At 45.2% G+C, this 23,656-nt stretch overlaps 1 protein-coding gene across 1 annotated transcript in view; it reads right to left on the minus strand.

Moving 5' to 3' along the window:
- The window catches only part of LOC124606852 (potassium voltage-gated channel protein Shab), a 197,081-nt gene extending 195,097 nt beyond the window's left edge, over window positions 1–1,984 (minus strand). The window contains exon 1 of the mRNA XM_047138931.1: window positions 1,904–1,984. The gene's annotated coding sequence lies outside the window, so the exon portion shown is untranslated. The remainder of the gene's footprint in view (window positions 1–1,903) is intronic.
- Window positions 1,985–23,656: the final 21,672 nt, after the last annotated feature.

A 23,656-nucleotide genomic window follows, 5' to 3' on the forward strand; every position in this document is an offset into this window, starting at 1 on the left:
TCAGTGAGTTACTTATTTTTTCTCAAAAACTAACAGTCTTCCCACAAACATGTCACGTCATTTACTACATTCGTAACCCCACAGCTAAGTGGACTACGCCTGTAAGTGGAGAATATCTGTTTTGCGTCCACGCATCCACACTTCACCATCTAGCCTGCTGCAGAAGGAAAATTAGTATTAATGGTTTGCTCTTTCCACCGGTACACTGGCAACAGATTTAAAGGATCACTTTCTCTAAACGCCGTAATTGTCTTCCGTTCCAAAGCAAATGTTTAAAATTTGGCTCTAAGGTGCGTAAATCCACCCTGTGTGATGGTACAAAAGCGTAGCTTCCTGCGACGTCACCCTCGGGCTCGACGACGCTTCAGACAGCGAGGCGTCGACACAGCCAGCAAAAAGGACACAGCTCAGACGTTCATTTGACGTTTAAGGTACCTTCATGATATCACATTGACTCCAAATTTCAGCTCAAGTCGCCCGACACCACTGCGGACGTGTCACTCGACATGAAGGTCGATCGCAACCACTTTTATTCACATTGCGCCCCTTCGTTTAGATGGCGATCAGAACCGGGAGACCTAGCGTTAAAATCATTGTGGTTGGCCGAGGAAAAGGTTCCAGACACACTGCAGCTCAGAATCGAGACGAAAAGGTTTCACAGTAACAAACATTGCCGGAGGTGATAGTACTATTAAGTGACAGATTAGAATCCTAGGAGCTGATGGGATCGGAGCCGCGGCCTTTGGAACTGTAGTTTTGCTTTTCACCACTGAGGCACCAAGACACACGAAATGACTACCCACTATCCTTCCCACTCCTCTCTCGGTGGTAATACGCCGACCTCCGAACCTGTGCGACATCCTCGTCCATCGCTACACAATCTGTGCTCCCAAACCCTTGCCTCGTGGGCTCCTATCCCTGTAATAGACCTAGATACAAGAGCTGTACACACATCCTACCACCACCATGTACTCCAGTGTGGTCACAAGAATCCCACCAAAAGTAGAGCTATCTGTGAAATCAGTCATGGGATTATAAGCTAAACTAATGTGCTGCATTCAACGTGGGAATGCCAACCAACATGTCCGCATGCATGGCCTTCGGCAAACTGTGGCCAAGAAAGAGATGGTCCACTCAGTTGCTGAGCACAACGTTCTTCACTTCAGTGACTACCTTCCAGCCTGTGCCATCTGGATCATTTCTACCAATAACAGCTTCTCTGAATTGTACAGTTGAGAACTCACATTGCAATATATCCAACGTTCCTGCAACGCTGCTGGCCTGAACCTTCGTTAGTCATTGTCTTTTACCCACCTATTCCCTTCCCTGTTCCCACTGCAGCAGTACACAGTTCTCTATTCCACCATCACATCCACAGTCTTTTTACTTCTCTCCTTTTCTGCCTCCTCCTCCCCCCCTGCCCGCCAACCGTGTAGCTTCCCGACTGCACCTAGCTGTCCGACCCTCATCCCACTTCATCCCTGTATGCTGACACAAGCAGCAGTTTACCATCCCCCACCACCATCCTACTATCCCTCCCCCTACCCACGCCAGCCTCCTCCTTACCCCCACCACCCAGATTGCTTCTCCCATCATGCCCAATTGCTCTTAATCTGGCCTTGGAAGCCAGATACAGTGTCTTATGTGTGTGTTAGTTGCGTTTGTTCGAATGTGTATTTACGTGTGTGTGCGTGTTTTGTGCAATTCAGAGGAAAGACTTTCGGCCAATTGACTGTCTTTTTTGTTGTGCCTGTGTGCGACTCAAAATCTCCGCTGTGTAGTGAGTGGCAATTTACGCTTTTCGTAATGTTGCCATAGTAAGGAATATAGATTCACATGTGCAACGACAGGTCGTTCGAAGAGACGGAACCTGAGAAGTAGCGGGAGACTGAGAGTGGCGCACCTCCTTGTTGGCGATGGCGACGGCGCTGTCGGCGGAGGTGGGGGCGCCGCCGCTGTAGGCGTCCTCCCAGCGCACGGCCACCGCGCCGTCCGCCTGCTGCGGGGGCGGGGGCGGGGGCGGGGGCGGCGGCTGCTGCTGCTGGGACAGCATGGCGCCGGCGGGGGCGCTGCCGGCTGGCGGGCTAGCGGCGGCCGCACGGCCGGGCCCGCCCACGGCTACCGCCCGCACTCATCCCCCCGAGAACAGGTGGCTCTCCGACGCGCTCGACGTGCCCGCCGTCCGCTGCCGCATCCTAATCTGCAACACGCCGCACCCGGCGTCACTCGTACCGCTCGCTGCTGCCGAGTTCGCTGCTGGCAATTAATTACAACTGCGAAGCCGGGAAGGATGGCAAGCACTGTGCAGATTGTGTAGCAGGAACAATACGTAATTATACTTCTAGGTGATTTGGGGGGTACAAAGAGTGCGAATTTTAGTACACAGACTTGCCATATCTGGCAGCAGCAAAGAATCTAATACAGTTATGCAGAAAGTCCGACTGGTTTGGTATGGCATTCCTTTCTGCTTTTCTACGTCAGGCTTCAACAGTCGTGACACTTGCCAAGGGGTAGCGTCCCAGACGCTAGCCAGTCCATGGGCAGATGTCTTCAATGGCAACACGCCTCAGTTCCTTGAAAGATAACTTCATGAAGATCTCAAAGAGAAGGCACAAGCATCGAACTTTAACACTTCAAAAATGTGACAGCTGCTCTCCAAATTACGATGTACGAGAATGTGATTGTTGTTTGTATTCCAATGTGCTGTGTACAAATTCGAACATAATGACGAGGAGATGTGCGCTACAGATTGGTGTGGCAACTGTGATTCTAGGAACGTTGGACAGGCGAAATGACAAGCGAATAAGTTAATACAGTAAACAGAAGATTTACTTAACCCGTTTTACTCCAAAAATACAAAGACTCATTGCAAATAATGCAGCAAGAAGTAAAATCCAGCTCTCAGTGTCCACTAGGATGAGGATCTCTGAACTAAAGTGACAGGTGGCAAAATGTTTCCAGGTGCGAGTGGGCTGTGTGCCCGCCGCCAGCCATCCTATATCGTGGCCGCAGAGAGGACTCATGATACAGAACCACTAGAAGCATGGCTCAACAGGCAGGCTCCATTCGGTCTGCCAGATCCAGCACGGTCGCTATCAGCTTCTGACGGAAACTTGCCCGCTTTGACACCCATGTGGAAGTACTGACAAGTAATATCACAAAATGACACCGCATACCATTACGCCAAGAACGAATGCAGTGTGGCAAATTTCGGTCTTCTCAGAGCCTCCATAAATAGACACCCACATCGTGATGCTGTACATTGATCAGGAACATCTCTGAAAGAATGATGTAGCGCCACTCGTGTCCTCATCGTTGTAGTTGGGCACGGCACCGTTGGTGTGCCTCTCCCTAATGGTGCACCAAGCGTAGCTACAAGTGACTGCCATGCTGACAGTCCATGGGGCTTTGGACATGGAAACAAGTCCCGTGTACATTGAGGTCATAAAAGTCATGTGATACCTCCTAATATCTGTCGGGCCTCGTTTCGCCCGCCGTAGTACAGCAACTCGACATGGCATGCACTCAAGTCGTTGATAGTCCTCTGCAGAATTATTGAGCCAGGCATTCCATAACTGCAAAAGTGTTGTGTGTGTAGGATATTGTACACGAATTGACCTGTCGATTATATCCCATAAATATCCGATGGGATTCATGTCGGGTGATATGGTTGGTCAAATCATTCGCTCGAACTGTCCAGAATGTCCTTCAAACCAATCGTAAACAATTGTGGCCCAGTGACATGGAACATCGCTGGGGGCACAAGAAGCCCATGAACCGCTTCAGATGGTCTCCAAGTAGCCGAACATAACCATTTACAGTCAGCGATCGGTTCAGTTCTACCTGAGAATCCACTCCATGCCATGTAAACACAGCCCACACCACTACAGAGCCACTACCAGCTTGCACTGTGCCTTGTGGACAACTTGGGTTCATGGCTTCGTGAGGACTGCTCCACACTCGAAGCCAACCATTAGCTCTTACCAACTGAAACTGGGACTCCTCTCACCAAGTCACGGTTTTGCAGTTGTCTAGGGTCGAACCGATATGGTCCCGAGAGCAGGAGAGGCACTGCAGGCGATGTCCTACTGTTAGCAAAGGTGCTAGCGTCAGTTGTCTCCTATTATAGTCCATTAACGCCAAATATCGACGCACTGTGCTAAAGGATAAGTCAGTCGTACGCCCCACGTAGATTTCTGCGGTTATTTCGTGTAGTGTTACTTGTCTGTTCACAATGACAACTCTACGCAACTTGGCTGCTCTTAGTCGTCAAGTGAGTGCCATCGGCCACTGCATTGTCTATGATGAGACACAATGCCTGAAATTTGGTATCCTCGGCACACTCTTAACAATGTGGATCTCGGAACACAGAATCCCCTAACAATTTCCGAAGTGAAATGCCCCATGCATCTAGCTCTAACTATCATTCCGCGTTCAAAGCGTGTTAATTCCCGTTGTGGGGCCATAATCACTTCGGAAACCTTTTTGCATGAATCACATGAGTACAAATGACAGCTACGCCAGTGCAGTGCCTCTTATACCCTGTGTACGCGACACAACTGCCATCCACATATGTGCATTTTGCTTTCGAATGATTTTTGTCACCCCATTGTGGGTACTCGCCTTGCTGGAAAAAAGCCCATTTCCTGACTCAATGTACGTGGCGTGAGTGTACGAGCTTGTTCTGCGAAGTCCTCTCGCGCGCTGATTGAGTAGGGCCGTTATGATCTTGCATGGGATTGAGTATGGTCCACCAAAACACAACGATCCCCTATCTGCAGGATAGTCGTACGATTCCGATCATCGCCAGGTCGAATGTCGCGGAACATAAAAACCTTAGTCCCGATAGGCTACGATCTTGACGCTGTTGAATCACGACATGTGCTGGGAGACATTTCTTCTTGTCACACGACGCATAACGTGATCTTTTCATTAACAATCAACACCAAATGCGATTTACGAAATATGGATCCGCTGCGTAATCTTCCCTTAAATACAGGATGTTAATGGTGTTACTCTTACCTGGTTCAAATGGCTCTGAGCACTATGGGACTTAACTGCTGTGGTCACCAGTCCCCTAGAACTTAGAACTACTTAAACCTAACTAACCTAAGGACATCACACACACCCATGCCCAAAGCAGGATTCAAACCTACGACCGTAGCGGTCGCGCGGTTCCAGACTGTAGCGCCTAGAACCGTTCGGCCACTCCGTCCGGCACTCATACTTGCTTCGAAGAGTTGAGCTAAAATGCTAAGCAGTAGCAAGCACAACTATTTAGTTTATTTCGTGCCAAAATTGCTTACGTTGCATGCCGCTTTCACGGTGTTGCAGTTTCAATGTCAAGTAGAAGTTAGAGGAAAGATACATCAATTGGAAACTTTGTACGAAGCAAGAAGTCATTCCACACCATTAAATAAAAGGAAATGGGCGTCTATTCGCTTGGGCGTTGCTTTAGTTTCAATTTATTGCCTCTTCTTTTCTTTCCATCCTTTACATCGTTTTTCTGCTGCTACTTTCTCCATATAGATGTAAGTTTAAGTATCGCCAGTTCGGATAACGACTAAGTAATAAAACAGATTGTGTATTGGACGGAATCAGTGAAGACGCTGACTCCTATTTATAACAGACCAAAATGCTTTCAAAATACGATATTGCATCCAGAACACACACATCGTTCTTTATAATTATTTTCAATACATATTTATTGGTCAACAGAATCAGTACATAGTCAGAAAAGATGACTACTTTTAGGTGCCGAAATCAACGCTACTATTGGTCATTAATATTGCTACATTATGAAGTCGTCATGCAAAAATCATCAGATTGGCATGAAGTGTACCACAACTTTGAATATATAATGTGAGCTCCCCCTATGTTCGATGTCAACGCGCAATAACCACTCACAGACGCACGTGGCAGCACTAGCAGTGGACGATATGTAACGGGTATCAGAGGGTGCGGGGAGAGTGGGGAGTGGAAAATAGTATAATCGTTGTCGCAATGCGGAAACGGGACGATTTATCTGACGTCCTAAACAGGATGCTCATTGGATTTTGGAGCCAAGGTCGGAAGTATTTACGGAACGGCTAAGTTTGTAAGCTGTTCAAGTGCAACTGTGCCAAGGCAAATGTGGTGCGGCACGAGCCGTAGATGACGGATACGAACGACGGCTGCGGAGACGTGCACGGGTGAACAGACGTGCAACTGTTGACCGATTGACCACCCCAATGCACCAAGGGGCTACCAACATGTCTCCTCATGAACCGAAGATGACTACTGTTCATCGCCGACGATGGCTAGAATCCACACGCCAGTATCGCGACTGAGTGACGACAGATGGCCTTTCTAGATGAATCACGTTTTATGCTCATAGGACAGACGCCTGTATGAGTGTACGGCCTGAAACGTCTGGAAGCAAAGGGGCCCAGGCCCCATAACGGAGCGTTACGGTCTGTGAATGTTTTCGTGGCATTTCCTGGGTAATCTCCTCATTCTGTAAACCACGATGGATCAAGAGAACTACGCATCTATCGTTGGGGACCATGTCCACGAGTACATGCATTTTTTTTCCTTGACACGGTGCTGTCTACTAATATGACATTGCAACGTGTCACACTGCTGGCAATGTGCGTGCTTGGTGGAAGAGCACCAGGATAAGTTTGCCGTAGTCCCCTGGCCGCCAAACTCCCCGGATTAAAACCCAGTCTTGAATCTGTGGAACCAGCTCACTCGGGCTGTTCACATCATGGATACCTATCGCAGCTGGCCACGGCACTGGAGTTACTGAAGTTAGGCTATTCTTTGATGGTGAGCATTTAGCATCCAAATCCTATTACTTTATGTTCACACTTAGTTACCTTCCACGTATAATTTATTTAACATTTGCAGACACAAGAATACTATACTGAAAGTATCCTAAATGTATCTGTGCATCTATGAAGTGATCACGTAGCATCACAGACAAAATTATACGCATTTCCTGCTGTTTTTATTTCAAATCATTAATGTCGTCATGAAAACGCAATGTAATCACAAAGTGCAATGTGCAAGACCAGTAATCATTATAAACATTCCTCAAGTATGAAGTATTGTATGAAGACGAGAGAACGGCGATTTCTACATTTGCTATATTTCCTACCTGGGCTGTCACGACTGCTAATACATGTGAATTATCGCCTTTTACCTTGTATGTCAGTTTTTGAAATAAAGTGCGAGAGCTGACTATATCCCAGTTGTGTCCTTAAAAACTATCTTTTCATTTTGTTAAACGGTCAAGTTCTAAATAGGTAAATAGGTGTAATATTTAAGCATGAAAGGTTACCTTTGGAATAGGAATTAATTTCAATTGTCAAAATCGACAATATTATTTTTTTGGCCATCAGTTATATAGAACCTGCAATAACTTTCCTTCATTAAAAACTCTGATCTGTGTTAAAGTCAATATTATGTGGTCAGAGAATAAAAAGAATTAAAGCGAACGTAGTGTTTCGAGGTAAACTGGGGGCCATTGCTATTTTGAAAGCAACAGGAAAGAAAAGCCTTGAGATTTTCGGTAATTCAACATTTTTTGTAAGGGCAGAATTTAATAACTAAGTTAATGGTGAAATTTGTCCCCAGTTATTACGTTTATCGTTGCCACAACACAACTGAATACAAGAGAATAATATTTTAGATGCCAGTTGATAACTGAAATGATTGAATCACAAATAAAGAAAGTAAAATCCCAGTTTCTATGTGGCGATGGCAAAGTTAGCGACGTGACACGACTGTCAAAAAACAGGAAATTTGTATGAACATAAATATTGCACATATTAATTAAATTTGTGTTATTTAACTATATGTTTTATTTTTCATGTCTTCAGTCCTGAATGTGATAAAAAAACTAAACCAACTAAAAGAAAGAAAGTGAAACCTCAGTTTCAGTGTGATGACAGTAAAATTGTCCATAAGTAATTCTTTTGTGCATTTAGGATTGTGAGCCGGCCGAAGTGGCCGTGCGGTTAAAGGCGCTGCAGTCTGGAACCGCAAGACCGCTACGGTCGCAGGTTCGAATCCTGCCTCGGGCATGGATGTTTGTGATGTCCTTAGGTTAGTTAGGTTTAATTAGTTCTAAGCTCTAGGGGACTAATGACCTCAGCAGTTGAGTCCCATAGTGCTCAGAGCCATTTAAACCATTTTTTTAGGATTGTGAATGCGGAATTAATTTTCTGTAGAAGTCGAGATACTTACTATGTTATAGAATACCACCGATTTCGTATACCGGAAGTCTCAGCAAACTCAACAACAGAACTGGAGAAATTTGACAACAAGGTTTGTTCCTGCCCCCTCCCCAACCCTAACCCCATCCCGGCAATTCGGATAGCCGGTGGTGTCGAACTGCTTGGAGTTGAATGCTGTAGCAATAAAAACATAGTGAGGTCGTCAGTGGCGACTACGACGCTAAGGAGCGCTTGACGGTGCGGTCGGCTACTGGCTGCTCTTTCCACGCGGGCGCCCGTCGCCTCGCGGAGCACGTGCGCGCCGCAGTCACGTGTACCGCGCCGTGACGTCAGACGCAGGTCGATGGCGGCCGCTGGAGAGCGCCCAGGGGTCCTCTGCCTCCGCGGAGCACAAACAAGCGCGGCAATTATACGGCCGCAGACGGCCTGCCCGACGACACACCTGTGCCGCGACCCGCCGCGCCGCGACAGTGCTACTGCACCCCTGCCATGGTAGTCCGCCTTGTGAGGCTCACCTCCATAGTGACACTGAAGATGAACTTTGTGGTTGCCGGAATTTCCACAGGTGTTCTACGGATATACACTACTGGCCATTAAAATTACTACACCAAGAAGAAATGCCGATGATAAACGGGTATTCATTGGACAAACATATTATACTAGAACTGACATGTGATTAAATTTTCACGCAATTTGGGTGCATAGATCCTGAGAAATCAGTACACAGAACAACCATCTCTGGCTGTAATAACGGCCTTGATACGCCTGGGCATTGAGTCAAACAGAGCTTGGATGGCGTGTACAGATACAGCTGCCCATGCAGCTTCAACACAATACCACAGTTCATCAAGAGTAGTGACTTGCGTATTGTGACGAGCCAGTTGTTCGGCCACCACTGACAAGACGTTTTCAATTGGTGAGAGATCTGGAGAATGTGGTGGCCAGGGCAGCAGTCGAACATTTTCTGTATCCAGAAAGACCTTTACAGGACCTGCAACATGCGGTCGTGCATTATCCTGCTGAAATGTAGGGTTTCGCAGGGAACGAATGAAGGGTAGAGCCACGGGTCGTAACACATCCGAAATGTGACGTCCACTGTTCAAAGTGCCGTCAATGCGAACAAGAGGTGACCGAGAGGTGTAACCAATGGCACCCCATACCATCACGCCGGGTGGTACGCCAGCATGGGGATGACGAATACACGCTTCCAATGTGCGTTCACCGCGATGTCGCCAAACACGGATGCGACCATCATGATGCTGTAAACAGAACCTGGATTCATCCGAGAAAATGACGTTTTGCCATTCGTGCACCCAGGTTCGTCGCTGAGTCCACCACGCAGGCGCTCCTGTCTGTGATGCAGCGTCGAGGGTAACCGCAGCCATGCTCTCCGAGCTGATAGTCCATGCTGCTGCAAACGTCGTCGAACTGTTCGTGCAGGTGGTTGTTGTCTTGCAAACGTCCCATCTGTTGACACAGGGATCGAGACGTGACTGCACGAACCGTTGCAGCCATGCGGATAAGATGCCTGTCATCTCGACTGCTAATGATACGAGGCCGTTGGGATCCTGCACGGCGTTCCGTATTACCCTCTTGAACCCACCGACTCCATATTCTGCTAACAGTCATTGGATCTGGACCAACGCGAACAGCAATGTCGCGATACGATAAACCGCAATCGCGATAGGCTACAATCCGACCTTTATCAAAGTCGGAAACGTGATGGTATGCATTTCTCCTCCTTACACGAGGCATCACAACAATGTTTCACCAGGCAACGTCGCTCAACTGCTGTTTGTTTTAAAGTTTCCTCATGTCAGCAAGTTGTAGGTGTCGCCACCAGCGCCAACCTTTTGTGAATGCTCTGGAAAGCTAATCACTACCATATTACAGCATCTTCTTCCTCTCGGTTAAATTTCGCGTCTGTAGCACGTCATCTTCGTGGGCTAGCAATTTTAATGGCCAGTAGTGTATATTGAAAGGCAGCTGTATGTATTTAATTGGTGCATTAGTTGGAAGTATTTTTCGACAAGTTTAATAAACACAACAGATACACGCAACAGAGACTTTATCCATCAATAATATATTCTCCTTCACTATTTACAATAGTCTGCCAACGCTAGGGTAACTTTTCATTTCCGCTACATTGGAAAATGAGGCGGTTTGACGCGGAAAACTCGTCGAGCCCTGTTATTCATCCGATGGAAGTTCCCTGAAGGTCGTTTGCTAGAGAGCGGAAAAGGTGAAAATCTGAGGGTGCAAAATCAGATGAACTAACTCTTGTATAGTGTTTTTAGTGAGGCTAGCAGAATGCGAGCGGTAGTTATCGTAGCGTAACATCATTTCACCAGGTCTTCCTGGTCATTGTTCTCGGATTGCTTCTGCAAGACGTCTAAGTTGTTGACAAAAAATGTCAACAGTGATGGTTACATCCCGCGCAAGCAATTCGTTGTACACCAGAGGATCACTGTGCCACCGGGTGCTTAACGTTATCATTTGTGAAGGTGCATATGTCTTGTGCGGGGAGCTGCTGCTTTGTTTGGGCTCAACCATTCCTTTCTTTTCAGTATGGTAACATAAAGAAGCCATTTTCCATCACCACTAATGATAAAGGATAGGAATGGTGAGTCCTGTTCACGAGCCAACTGATGACGAGCAAGCAGGGATGCACATTTGGCCGCCCGCTGGTTTTTGTGATTTTGGCTTAGAACATGCAGTACACATGTACCCTATTTTTGAACTTTCCGCTCTGCATGCAAATGTCTCACGAAGGAGATCAGTCAACCACATTTGCGAGTTCTCGAGTACACTGAAGTGGATCATTGTGGATTAATGTGTTCGAACGATCTTCAGCAAACTGCGAAGGTCTAGATGAACGCGGAGAGTCTCTAATGTCGAAACGATGCTCCTTAAAACGATAAAACCATTTTCTTGCTGCGCTGTCCAATGATTTCGTCGCCATGTACGGCGCAAATATTTCTGGCTGCCTCCGCTGCTGTCACCCCTCTGTTGGACTCAAGCAGATGAATATGTCGCATATGTTCCCATTTCTCCACTTGGCGCTGGATTTTCTAGCGTCTACAGTTGCACTCACCATCCTCAAATGACAGAATGACAATACGTAAACTCAAATAGCAACAGTGAATAACACATAAAAAGTGGGAGTCGATAGATAAAGCGATAGAAACCGGAATACCAACATACAATCCAAAACCGCAACGATTTTATGCACAAACTAATACAACAATAAAAGCTAACAAATACATTGTCCGTTCGTATTATTGTGGCCTACCCTCCTTTCACGTCAACGTGTAACAACCACTCACAGACGGCACGTGGCGACACTAATAGTGGAGGGTACATAAAGCGTGTCGACGGGACGTGGTAAACGTTGCAGTCGCTGTCGTATCACGTAAATGGGGTGATCAGACATCCAAAAGGGTAGAATCGTTGGCCTTCGGTCCGAGACTGGAAGGATTTCCGAAATGGCTAAGTTTGTAAACTGTTCGCATGTTGCCGTGGCGAAAAAATACCGCGGATGGCAAAAAGACTCTTTCCAAAACGAGCACCAAGGCAACTGAGGTGCGGCGCGGGTCATAGATAACAGAGATGAACGACGGCTGAGGAGATGTGTACGGGCGAACGGAATATTGTCCCTCAACGACCGTTCAGTGTTCAGGAATGCATGCTGACTGCTGTCCATCAGTGACGAACGCTGGAGTTTAAACTCCAGTACCGTACTTGGACGTCCACGGTGTGGCGTCAGGCGGCCTTTACAGAAGACTCACGTTTTACGCTCATAGGACTGGAAGCGAAAACCGTGCAACAGTCGACCGAGCGAGGTGGCGCAGTGGTTAGCACACTGAACTCGCATTCGGGAGGACGACGGTTCAATCCCGTCTCCGGCCATCCTGATTTAGGTTTTCCGTGATTTCCCTAAATCGCTTCAGGCAAATGCCGGGATGGTTCCTTTGAAAGGGCACGGCCGATTTCCTTCCCATCCTTCCCTCACCCGAGCTTGCGCTCCGTCTCTAATGACCTCGTTGTCGACGGGACGTTAAACACTAATCTCCTCCTCCTCCATGCAACAGTCGTCGGTAGGGCCTAGGACGGAGGAGGAAGCATTATGATCTGGAAAATGTTTTAGTGGCATTCCCTGGTGATCTCAATCTGGAAGGCACAAGAGGTCAACACAAGTATGCATCTATCCTTAGGGACCAGGTCCTCCTCTACATGCTATTTGTTTTTCCTCGACACCATGACAGCTTCCAACAGGACAATGTAACTTGTCACTCAACTCTCAGTGTACGTGTGTGGTTCGAGGACGACCAGAATGAGTTTAAACCCAATCGAGAATCTGCGCTAGCGTCTCTATCGGGCCGTTCGCACCGTGGATCGTTAGCCGAGAAGTCTAGCGCAGCTGGAAGTTCTTATTTCACTACCTCTCCTGAAGATATGTTAAAAAATGTATCACAGTGTACCATTTCATATCAACATGACCTAATTAAAACATAACAAAAAACTGAATTTGATTCTACTGTACTAGTACGTAGTCCAAGTACCCGCGGTGACGTAACTCGTTCACTTGCTGGAGTTGACAATGTACAAGGAAAATGTAAACGGACTTTCCCATAGGTTAGTAACATTTCTCTCTTTCATCCGGTAGTGTATAACGCAGTCACACAAGGACGTTTAACTGAATCACCGGTGTGGATTTTCCTAGAGTTTTCATTTGTTAAATGTCAGCTTGTGGGAGTGGACGAGTTAAGATGCGCCAAGTACCTGCACTTAACTTCATAAGGAACAAAGTTATACGAAAATAAATCACCCTGTTTAATGTCCTCCTGTAGGTAAACAACATTTGCTTTCTACATTTTTCATTTTGCTTCTAGACAAAAAGTTATCTGGGGCTGTTAACAAAAATGGGACACCTTGTGTATACGCTGGATTTCCAAAACTTAATGTTGAAAGTAATTTTCCCACTACGTGTCGCTGCAAATAACTAAACTGAGGGAGACTTAACCATGAACAGAAAAAACTGCTACAACATAGTGCAGAAGATAATTGACAGAAATGAAAGGAAAAGAAATGACGCTTTTATTCAAGGATTATAGTTACACTCAAGTCACCACGCGTTATGATCGTCACAAAGTTAATAAGGAGTTCTTGTGGTAGAGCTTTCCATTCCTTCACCAGCCGGTCGGAAACTGAGGAATTTGTTCAGTATGATCACCGAAGACGTCGACGAGATGCAGTACAGAGCCAGATTTGCACCTGGAGGCCAAAATTGGAACTAATTTTATTTCAACGTAATTGGATTCCGCATTAAAGCATTAGCATATCTACAAAGTTTCGATTATTACAGCCCACGTTGGACGACCGCAGGTGGCAGCACTGTAATTATAACCACCCGGAATATTGCAGCTACTTCTGCTATTTTTTTTCTAGTAATTAAAAAAATTTCGGACTTAGAACCACTATGATCGATGTGATAGGCAAACAATTAAAAAAGTTATGAATGAAACAGTGTGGTTTCGTTAAAAGTCGAGAGCAATATGGTGTCACTGTGTTTTGCAAATGGTTCAAATTGCTCTGAGCACTATGCGACTTAACTGCTGAGGTCATCAGTCGCCTAGAACTTCTAACTAATTAAACCTAACTAACCTAAGGACATCACACACATCCATGCCCGAGGCAGGATTCGAATCTACGACCGTAGCGGTCGCTCGGTTCCAGACTGTAGCGCCTAGAACCGCACGGCCATTTCGGCCGGCTGTGTTTTTCAGTTTCTGTCTTAGTTCACAGACAATCGAACAAAATTTTTGTCATAAATAATACTTTACACACAACTGTACGTGTGTGCTAAATGTTATTCAAGTACTCATCCATACCATGTGATGATTGCTGGATCTCACCCAACAAATACTTCGAAACCGTAAAGCAGTGAGTGAAATGGCATTTTGTTACATAAGTACATTGTGCTGTTGTGACAAATAGGCTAATCAAAAATATTGTTTACATTCCTAACCGAAGGAGCAAATCTGTTTTAATATACAGCAGTACTGAGTGGGTGAAGGGAATGGTGATGTAACCTGCTCACCTGCACAGTGCATCCACAACCGAAATGTTGGACGTGAGCCACGGCAGGAAGCCCAATGTTGTTTGCGTTATTTAGCTGGAAACGACATATTAATGGCTCGGAATAAAGCGCCTCGATGAATTGCTACGTTGCATTAGGAGTCCATGAGTAAGAACTTGATAGTGTACCTCACTTTATCTGAGCGAAAATTGTAATGTGAACATACTGGAATCTCAGTTCTTTCCTTATTTTCTACATTTCAGAAATAGTATTAATTGTGGCTGCATTACTATTTTTATTTTGACTGAAAACGAATGTTTCATGTTCCAGAAGTTCGTTACTTAGAATTTTGTTTTGACATTGAGTAACGTTAATATCACTAAACTACTATAAAGACGGTTTAGTTCATTTTATAATGGACACTGCAGTCCAGCGACCACCTGTCACAAGCCTGAAAACTACCTTTTACAGCGCAGACGGCTGGGAGACGTGCTGGAAGAGTGTGAGTGAGTCAACAGGGGGGACCGACGGGGATGTGCAGCCACGTAGACTGCAGTGCCGTTGCCAGCTGCGCTAGATTTCTAAGTTAAGCGACCATAGCCCACACAGCCCTATCGAAATGGTCCCACAGATTCTCGATTGGGCTTAAATCCGGTGAGTTTGGAGGCAAGGTTCAAATGGTTCAAATGGCTCTGAGCACTATGGGACTTAACATCTATGGTCATCAGTCCCCTAGAACTTAGAACTGCTTAAACCTAACTAACCTAAGGACAGCACACAACACCCAGCCATCACGAGGCAGAGAAAATCCCTGACCCCGCCGGGAATCGAACCCGGGAACCCGTGCGTGGGAAGCGAGAACGCTACCGCACGACCACGAGATGCGGGCTGGAGGCAAGGGGAGTACGGTGAACTCACCCTGATGCTCTGCGGCCCTCATATGTACACTGCTAGTAGTGTGAAACGTTGAATAGTACTGCTGGTAGATCCTATCGTGTCGCTTAAAAGCATATTTCATGTACGGATGCACACGGTCCCCAAGGATAGACGCATACCTGTTTTGGCCGGCCGGTGTGGCCGTGCGGTTAAAGGCGCTTCAGTCTGGAACCGAGTGACCGCTACGGTCGCAGGTTCGAATCCTGCCTCGGGCATGGATGTGTGTGATGTCCTTAGGTTAGTTAGGTTTAATTAGTTCTAAGTTCTAGGCGACTGATGACCTCAGCAGTTAAGTCGCATAGTGCTCAGAGCCATTTGAACCATACCTGTTTTGATCCTTTCTGCCTTGAAGAATGACGAGATAACACAAGGCATGCCACGAAAACATTCCCCGGCTCGTAGAGCTGCCTCCTCCGGACTGGACCCTTCCGACGACTGTTGCAATGTGTTGTCTTTCCCACGTTTCACGCCGTACCCGCCAACTGCTGTATGTCCGATGTAGCATGAAACGTGTTTCATCTGCAAGGCCACCTATCCCCAAACAGTGGACGTCCAGCTGCGCTACTGACCTGTATATTCCTGCCTTCATTCGCAATGAACAGCAGTCATCATGAGCTAGGCACCTGCTGCGGAAGCCTATACGCACCAATGTTCGCTGAACGGTCGTTGAGGAGACTCTGTTGGTAGCTCCTTGGTTCATATGGACGGTCGGTTGCTGAACAGTTGGACATCTGTTGACCAGTAGACATCTGTCGTTTATGGCCCGTGGTGCATCACAGTTGCCTCGGTGATGGTTTTTAATAGCAAGCCGGCCGCGGTGGCAGAGCGGTTCTTGGCGCTTCAGTCCAGAACCGCGCGACTTCTACGGTCGCAGATTAGAATCCTCCCTCGGGCATGGATGTGTGTGATGTCCTTAGGTTAGTTAGGTTTAAGTAGTTCTAAGTTCTAGGGGACTGATGACCTCAGATGTTAAGTCCCACAGTGCTCAGAGCCATTTGAACCATTTTAATAGCATCATTTTGCAATGCATGGATTATTTGCACGCCAGTGGCACGCGAACAGCTTACAAACTTAGCCGTTTCGAAAAAGCTTTTGCCCTTGGTCCGAAGGCCAATAATGATGCCCTTTCGGATATCAGATAAATAGCTCCGTTTCTGCATTACGAGGAAGGCTACAGCATTTTCCGCGTTCCCCTAACGCGCTTTATACAGCCTCCATTGCTAGTGCTGCCATCTGACGTTTAAGTGGTTACTGCGTGTTGACGTCTAACGCAGGCAGTGTTCACGTTAATGTAACAGGACCGCGTATTTCAAGTACATTAAGTATTGTTGTTCTCAACTCAAACCTTGGATGTGAATACCGAAGTGGTTTACTTGAGACGATATTGTGGCCTTCCCTTCCTCTGAACTTGCTGAACCACTCTGTTGCAGCGGTGGGGGGTCGCTCTGAATTATGGGGCAAATAGCCACTACTTCGCATTAACAAATCATCGCCAGAGGTGAGAGAAGCAGAAAGTTTCTACAAATAATTTTTGGACTGAGCAAGGATTGCACTCTAGACTTTGTTTATGGTTCGAAATCAATGTACAATAAAGAACAGGAGAAGATAAAAGACTGTGTAAAACTCTTAATAGATGAAAGGATTATTGGAACATGAGACATGTGTTACTGAACCTTATTTTCCACTATTTTTCAGATAACCAATGGAAAATTGCCTTGTTGCCAGAGCCGGTCGTGGCGTTTGAAAATAAAGTTACAGATGGGTGCTGTTACTTGCTTCTAAATGGTGTTTTCCATTTTTTAAATATCACCCTCCATTATCAAATTTTCTTTGTTATAAAAAATTATTTATAAGTAGTGTGCCACAAATTAAACAAATAGTAACCCCTTTTGTAAGGAGGACTGGTAGACTATGTAAGGAACATCGACCGTAAAAAAGTTAGACGTGGAAATAGCACTGCCGATTCGCTTAGCAGTCTGTTGAGAGCTGCCAGGGGGTGTTGAATGGAAGACACTGGCGGCAAGCGGAAGACGTCGTGGCGTGATCACAGTGCGTTGGGGGCGAGAGCTGAGAGAGCTCTCAAGATTCTTTTCCATCACTTAGTCTCCGCTCGGAGACTTTAGCAAAACAGTTCCGCACGTCTGTGCTGGTACTTAGGGCAGTATTTGTCGCACTTGCGAACCGTCAACAGCTGCCGCCAGTTCATTTGCTTAGAACGCATGTTGTCCGAGTAGTAACAGCAGACCAAGCGAGGTGGCGCAGTAGTTAGCACGCTGGACTCGCATTCGGGAGGACGACGGTTGCAACCCGCGCCCACTCATCCAGATTCAGGCAAATGCCGGAATGGTTCCTTTGAAAGGGCACGGCCGATTTCCTTCCCCATCCTTGACCAATCCGAGTTTGTGCTCCGTCTCTAATGACCTCGATGTCGACGGGACGTTAAACCTAATCTTCCTTCTTTACTTTCTTCCTTCAGAAGAACCGAGTGATTTTTGAGCTACTGTTCTCCAAAACGTTTCATTGGTATTAGTAACGAATGTGAAAACTGTTTAATTTTTCATGTACAGAGACAAACTCCTATCCTGGCAATTACTATTATATTTTGAAAGCAAAAACTAGAAATTAAAATTTTTGAAGTAAATTCGTGCAGTAAACTCTGCATTAATAAAATTCCTTGAAAAACACGGCTGATATTGGCTATGCGAATTGCTGACGTTTGAAGTTAAGCGAACATAAGTGATTGTTTTCACTACGACGGAGAGGGTTACATAACGCAACTGTTGCATGCATTGCTCTACGTATTTCATTGCTTTTCTGTTGTGTATAATCCGCATTATACTACGTCTACGGCCTTGTAAAAAGCATCATCACTGCTGTTTTCGTGCAGTCTACATTACTGACCTGCGCACTGCAAGAGGTATAATGAGCTTTAGAATGGTTACTGATTTTACTACAGTATTGTCAGGCATTGAAATAGGATCAAAATTACAACTTTTGAACACAAAAGATCTGTTGTATTTACCACTGCGTCAGATTTTCACGATCGATTCTGTTTGTCCGACTGTATGCACATTCCACGGTGAATCAGTCAACCCATTCGAACGGTTGCATCGTCAGCTACACACTTTTCCCTTGCCTTGCAACTCACATGAAAATGAAAATTAGATCTCGTACCATGGTACTAATATTGTTGCTACGTGAATGCTGCCATTACAGATTTCATTTAGTGTTTCCAACGGATAACAATTTGCAACGTATTAACATGCACATTGTCATGAGAGTTGAAAAAACATTCATTATTCATTCGGTTCCAGAATTTCGTGCCAAAATCGTATACATACGCGAAGTATGTAAAGAAATTTTGGAACTTACATATTTCGAAGAAGATAGTATCACAGTAATAAAAATTAATACAAGATCTATTTTACTAATTACACCAAGCTATTCTTCTGTAATAAGTAGCTCGAATACGCGAGAGAAACAATGAAGCAGAGGTTCAAGACCATGCTTCCAAGTTTGCTCTGCTTTATGTTCGTTTTCATGTTAATATACCCAATGCGAAGGAAGTATGAAGAATTATTATGTTCGTGGTAGGTGTAACAGAGGCATACCTTAAAAGCTTTAAAGTTAAATGAAATGAAAATAGAGAAAAAGACGGGCTACACGAAATCCACGGAACAAAGGTTTGTACTTGTTATAGCGTACGTCGCAGTTAAGGTGTGTGAGTTAAGTATCAGCTCTGTATTGCTGCGCAGCATTCTAACTTACTTTGAATTCCTCCCTTTTGATAAATATGATACTTTCTCAATCATATAATGCTCATGATTCCGGATTGTTATTTGCATCAACCTACTCTAGCCATCTAGATAACCATAAGGTCATACACTGATCTCGTAAGAGGCAGCAGCGCTTTTCACATTTCCATCCTCCATAAAATCTTCTGTAGTTAGATCAAAATCTGGGATAGTTACTTCAAAACGGTAACAGAAGATTTCCTTCTTCGTTGTCTCCCAAAGAAGTGGTTCTCCGTTTCTGATCTCCGTGCAAACTATACTTCTTCCCTACTTCCATGACAGTGCTTAATGTTATTCCAACTTCGTGCGTCTATGTTACTGGTTTCGAGCCTTTTCAAGACCATTACTGCAGAAAGAAAACCGATATCGGTCAATACCACGATCAAAGTTTAGTACATAATGAAAATTTAGATTGAAGGAAAAGTTATAGTCCTATTTTTAAAGACACAGAGAATAAATATGTATTTATTTAACGTTCAAATAAAACTCAGATAATTTCGTAGATGTTTTATTAAGAAGTAAAGAATGAATAGAGTATCTGGTGCTACTGTTTTTCAGTACATTTTTGTCTGGTTTGATGTCAGCCAGAGGCCATTACAAATGATGTTTCAAAGTTATTATTTTCCTCGTTTCTGTTTTCCTTTGTTACTATATTCGAAAATGAAGTTTACATCCCGAAGTGAATTACACTGAAGAGACAAATAAACTGGTACACGTGGCTAATATCGCGTAGGGCCCCCGCGTGCACGCAGAAGTTCCGCAACACGACGTGGCATGGACTTGACCAGTGTTTGAAGTAGTACTGGAGGGAACTGACACCATGAGGCCTGCAGGCCTGTCCATAAATCCGTGAGAGTACGACGGGGTGGAGAGCTCTTCTGAACAACACGTTGCAAGGCATCCCAGATATGCTCAATAATGGTCATGTCTGTGGTGTTTAGTGGCCAGCGGAAGTGTTTAAACTCAGAAGAGTGTTTCTGGAGCAACTCTGTAGCATTTCTGGACGTGTGGGTTGACGCATTGTCCTGCTGGAATTGCCCAAATCTGTCGGAATGCACAATGGACATGCATCGATGCAGTTGATCAGACAGGATGCATATGTACATGTCACCTGTCAGAGTTGTATCCAGACGTATCATGAGTCCCATATCACTCCTACTGCCTACGCCCCTCACCATTACAGAGCTTCATCTAGCTTGAACACTCCTTTGCTGACATGCAGGATCCACGGATTCATGAGGTTGTCTCCAGACCCGAACACGTCCATTCGCTCGATATAATTAGAAACGAGAGTCGTCAGACCAGGCAACATGTTTCCAGTCATCAACAGTCCAATGTTGGTGTTGAAGGGCGCAGGCGAAGCGTAAAGCTTTGTATCGTGCAGTCATCAACGGTACACGAGTGAGCCTTCGGCTCCGAAAATCCATATCGATGATGTTTCGTTCAATGGTTCGCACGCTGACACTTGTTGATGGCCGAGCATAGAAATCTGCAACAATTTGCAGAAAGGTTGCACTTCTGTCACTTTGAACGATTCTCTTCAGTCGTCGTTGGTCCCATTCTTGCAGGATCTTTTTCCGACCGCAGCGATGTCGGAGATTTGATGTTTTACCGGATTCTTGGCATTCACGGTACATTCGTGAAATGGTCGTGCGGGAGAGCCACCACTTCTTCGCTACCTCGGAGATGCTGTGTCCCATCACTCGTGCGCCGACTATAACACCACGTTCAGAATCACTTAAATCTTAATAACCTGCCATTAAAGCAGCATTAACCGATCTAACAACTGCGCTAAACGCCGTATTCTGCCTGTTTACATATATCTGTGTTGGAATATGCATGCCTATACCAGTTTCTTTGGCGCTTCAGTGTATTATTCTTCAGGATTTTCCGGTAATAATGGATACTCGCCATCACCATTTTGCCAAAGTTTTATTAGTTATGCTTCTTTTTTTCAAAATCAGTTTTCAGTGTGTTGTATTAGCTGAGTCCTAGAATATGAGATTACAACACAGGCACTAACTTGTCGAATTTCCAAATGAGGAGAATAGCTGGTAACATAATATATTAACTTGATCTGTGCTGGCCACTATGGCCTCGTGGACAGGATAAAAAATAAACAAAACCCAAAAAAAATGACATTGCTCTTTTGGAAAACCAAATAGAGGTTTCAGTGCAGGAAATCAGTGCGTATTAGGACTTTTGATTTATGGTATTAAGATATGAGCTACAAGCTGAAACCATTCGAAAACTGAGGGCTGCTGAGAAAGTAAACGAAAGATGCATGGTTGGTTGGTTGATTTGGGGGAGGGGACCAAACAGAGAGGTCATCAGTTCCATCGGACGACGGAAGGAGGGGAAAGAAATCGGTCGTGCCCTTTCAGAGGAACTGTCTCGGCATTTGCCTAAAGCGATTTAGGGAAATCACGGAAAACTAAATCAGGAACGGTCGTCCTACCGAATGCGAGTCCAGAGTGCTAACCACTGCACCAGCTCGCTCGGTACGAATATGCATGTTGGGGACTGGAGCAGCAGGAAAACAAACAAAAAGGAAAGAAAATAAAGTCAACCATGAATATGCTAGAGTGCATCACTAAAGTTCTCTAAATTATACGTGATTTGAGATTTCTTTTACTATCAATGTGTTACATATTGGTTCGGCATTCGATGATAAAATTAATTACAGTTCAGAAACGCTTTAAAAGTATCGTACAGTTAATAAAAGTGTTGGTTTCCTTCAAGGTTTTATTGCAATAAAAAATATATATAAACATTAACAATTTTGAAATTCTACTAATAGCAACGATCGGTACAGAACTAACATTTCAGCCGAAGCTATGGTGTAATTTAACATAAATTAAAAGCTCGTTAAATAAGAGAATGGAGGTATTGTGTTACAGGTTCATTATATATTATTAACTTCTACCAAGAGAATTAATCACGTTCTTGCAAGGTGCAAAGTACCTCGAAAACAAATAAAGCCATCGGAAAATTCCAGGATCTGTATGTATATTTAGTCACAAATTTTCGAAGGTCCTCAACAAGATTGGCTTGAATTGCCTAGCAGTGGAGTTCAGCTACACAGTAGTTCAGATTTATGGCGGAAAGGCGATTTTAAGGTTGTGCATAATGGATACGAGGAAGCGATGATCGGGTACTGGGAGCTCTAGTCGACCAATCGCGGAGCAATTCCGCGTCACGCGAGCGCCCGCCTCTTGCTGAATTTTCATTAGCAACGCTAGGGCGAAATTACTCGCTTCTCTCATCTTATGGACACACAAACTTTATTAAAGAATAGCACAGTTTCTTCTGTGAAAACTGAACGAACTGTTGCAGTGAACTTTGTGTCAGGCAGAAAGCGACATTCAGAGTACAGAAGCTGTTTTACATCGTTAAGAACATGCGAATGTGGCTATAAGGAGGTAATTTAATTGTTCACTTGAGTAAACACAGTGATGAACATGGTGAGATATTTAATATTGTGTGTGTGTGTGTGTGTGTGTGTGTGTGTGTGTGTGTGTGTGTGTGTGTGTGTGTGCAAAGTTTCCTATTTTCCAGGCTCTGGAGAAGAACAACTGTAACACCCCTGAGGCTTTCGTTAAACCAACATTACATCTGTATCGTTTCTGCCAATGGTGTTAGTCCTGTGATTTAGCACAGCAGCCTCTATGGTGCTTGGAAGCCACGGAGGGAAGCATACAAGGGAAACACTGAAGCTTTGAATCGGTCCATGAGGCGTGTATGGATGGCACAATTGCTAACACACAAGATACAGAAAGCAGGCACCCAGGTACACATCGCGGTCTGGTACACAGCTTTACCTTGTCACGAAAGCTTAAAAGTAACTGCATTGGGATATGCGTGAGGGATGTTCAAAAGAAAAGGTGGGAAACAACACTGTGTGCATAACTGAAGTCTTCATTCAAACGCAAATCAGCGGGAACATCAGCACAACTGTCCCACTAGTTCACGAGCTGAAGGATCCCGTTCACAGAATTCCTGTGGCTGTGACAGGAGCCAGTACTCCACTGTGTCCTTGAATTCATCGTTTGTGTTGAGGCGCTTCTCTTTGAGATGCTTTTCTCGCGGACCAGATACATGGAAGTCGCAGGACGACTTGTCCGGATTGTAGGGCGGATGCTCAACCTGCTCCCACAAGAACTTGGCCATTACACTTTGTGTAACCTTGGAGACTCATTATCGTGGATCAGAATCACTCCCAGGCTGATTAGCCCATGCCGCTTGCTCTTGATGGACTCGGGTAGGCTACGGAGTGTCTCACACTACTCGTCACTGTTAATGGATTTTCCGTGGTCAAAGAATTTGAAAAGTATCGGACCGTGGACGTCGAAAAAGACGGTGAGCTTCACCTTCAGCTTTGATTTTGTAAAGGGGAGGTGACAACTCTACATTCGCCTCTCTAAATGTCGCACTACGTCATCCCAACTTTACATTCGCCTCTCTAAATGTCGCACTACGTCATCCCAAAGCGGCACACTGAAATTTCAATCGGTTTGGCTGTTACGACATTTCGTACTATTTTATTTGAACGCTCCTTATGCATCTACTATGCAACTAAGCTCCACATGAAACTTCGTAGTGTGGGCAGAGGATTCTACTGGTAT

This window comes from Schistocerca americana, chromosome 3 (genome assembly GCF_021461395.2).
Source record: "Schistocerca americana isolate TAMUIC-IGC-003095 chromosome 3, iqSchAmer2.1, whole genome shotgun sequence".
In the NCBI taxonomy this organism is placed as follows: domain Eukaryota; kingdom Metazoa; phylum Arthropoda; class Insecta; order Orthoptera; family Acrididae; genus Schistocerca; species Schistocerca americana.